We start from the raw sequence: 2,635 nt of genomic DNA on the forward strand, positions 1-2,635 counted from the left end.
GACATCATTATTCCTGGATAACCTGCTGCTCTGTCTCTGCCCGTACACAGTTGTCACCAAATCATGTCATATGGTAACATTATAAAACTATTCTATGATTAAGAAGAAACAACATAAGAGAGTCAAGATAGTAATAATTCATTTATAACAAGCAATATAAGAACAAAATAACAGTTTAAATAATAAAACATTTATTTCCATATAAAAAATAGTGACTATTTTGAGAAATGACTACAATTCTTTTTTATTTACACACATTTATAAAATCTTAATGTAATCCTAGCAACATAATACCATAATTGTGAAATATTAGCTTTTTTTATTTTTTTGGCTTTAAACTTTCCAGTACTTGACTTTAATTTGTGAAGACCAAACAATTTTGTAAGACTCCAAACAATAAAGGAGATCTTGTGTAATCTGCAAAATACTAGTATTAGATTAACTAGAATGGAGATTTCTATACTCTTAGACTGTCTTTTAAGGAACACCTGCTTCCAGTTATAATTTTACAACACGCAATGCAATAATACCTTGCACTTATATAACATTTTCAAGTTTCCAAAGACAGCTGCTGACTGTTCAGTGTTTAGAGGGCCAAAATTATTAATACATTTAAATTAAAGAACGTCTGCCCCCTCACAAAAAGCAGGCCCAGTGTCAGTTATGAAGGTTCAGCTCTTACCCCCAGTCCAGAAATCAGTAAGCAAACCTCTCAGGTGGTCTGGAAGTGAAAATAGCCTACAACTCTCTGAGACTGACAACATGGGATGAGACTTAAGGGAAGGATGACACTGAGAATTGTATCTAAGATGTCACCATGCAGAGGACACAGGTCCAGAACTGTGGCATTAAATGTTGCATCAACACCAAAGAGGAACTAAATTGACCAAGTGTGTGTGTGTGTGTGTGTGTGTGTGTGTGTGTGTGTGTGTGTGCGCGCGCGCATGCGCGCGCAAGTGCGCACACGCACTTTCTCATATTTGCAGTGGGTTTGAGGAAGATAGAAGTCATCCTGAATGACACAGTGGCTGTTGGTGTCTCTGGGATAGTGACCTTCCCCGTAGTTTAAATAACAAGTCAATGCCTTTCCTCACTGAATCCAAAAATTCTCTATGCAAATCAAAAAGAACCATCTCCCTGGCATAGAAAAACCATTCTACACACATTGGTGAAGTTTATGTACCATGTTGGGATCAGAGCAGTACTTTCAGCTTTAATAACATTTCCCAGGATTGCCCAGGAGATGTTGAATAACGCTTTTCTCTGTTAACAGAATTAAAATCCCATGGAATATTCAGAAGGAGATAGCAGGTAAGTGCAGATGCCAGGGAGGTCTCTTTTTTTGCCATCTGTAAACGTACGTGACACACATGTTCCACAATTAGAGTCCTGGGCTACCAGATATGCAAGACTGCTATACTGAAATCTTGAACACTATGGCCAAATGCAGGCAGACAAGCCCTGCTAAAACAAGTACAGATTCATTTCACTGCCATAATTCTAAGTCCATCATCAGGTTTATAAAAATTAAGTATATAATTTTGGGTACCATGTGCTTTATTGGGTGATGGTTACACTAAAGGCCAAGATGTCACTACCATGCAACATATCCAAGTAAGAAAATACACTGTACCCTTCCTATTTGTACAAATTATGAAAATTAAAAATAAAAGTGCATAGTTTGTTCAAATCAAGAGATAGATTAACTTTAAAAACACATACTTGGTAAAATTGTTCGATTGATAGTATTTCACAAAACTATGCCATCCCAAATTCTGCCCTGCCTCCCTGACCCTTAAAATCAATTCCCCATCCTCATATCTGGCACATTCTGCACAGCATGGATCTCACTTGCTAAAAGGATTGGGGGTTGAGAAAGCCGCACAATGACACATGAGGTGAGCTACATTCAGGAAGTCTAATGAAATGGGGGCTCAGCCATTAACCTTCAAGGAAGAAAAGCTGGGCCTGGTACTTTCAAAATTAGTGAGGCCAATATTTCACCATGACAAGCATTAGTAATGAATAATTAAGTGTTTAATATAATGTTGCTTTGGTGAAAAATGATAATTTTACAATTGATGGGCCTTAAACCTATTCTGTATTATTATGTGGCATTAAAATGAAGGGGAGGGAGTGCTAATGAAATAAATGGTTTTCTGATGGCTGAGCTGTAGCAATTCTGATGTTGAAAATCTTTTCAGAACCCAACAGTGACCCTGCTGGGAGAATTTCATAAAAAATTTAACAGGGAAATTTCAACCTGGAACAAGCTCATGTCTCACGCCAGCTCGCCTGAGGTCAAATAGTGTTTTTTCCTATAATGCTTAGTTAATGCCACAGATATAAATCATTCAGCAGATGCAGATGAATGAAACTTTAGCTGCCCTTCAAATCCTATTTTTATTAGGTGCTGGAGTTATTTAAAACAATTTAACAAATGCATCCATGCATAACTTCCTATGAAAAAATGTTTAGCATAAGGTTTTTTGTTTTGTTTTTTTTCCTTTCAGTTAAATATAGCTACTACTGCAAGGGGCCCGCCTATCACTCAAACTATTACGGTGCACATTAGCCTGTGGACACAGCTGTCATTTGCAGCAATGCCCTTGCAATGAATTGTCACTGCGATCTG

Source organism: Carlito syrichta, unplaced genomic scaffold (genome assembly GCF_000164805.1).
Source record: "Carlito syrichta isolate Samal-C Ts95f unplaced genomic scaffold, Tarsius_syrichta-2.0.1 Scaffold309367, whole genome shotgun sequence".
Taxonomy (NCBI): domain Eukaryota; kingdom Metazoa; phylum Chordata; class Mammalia; order Primates; family Tarsiidae; genus Carlito; species Carlito syrichta.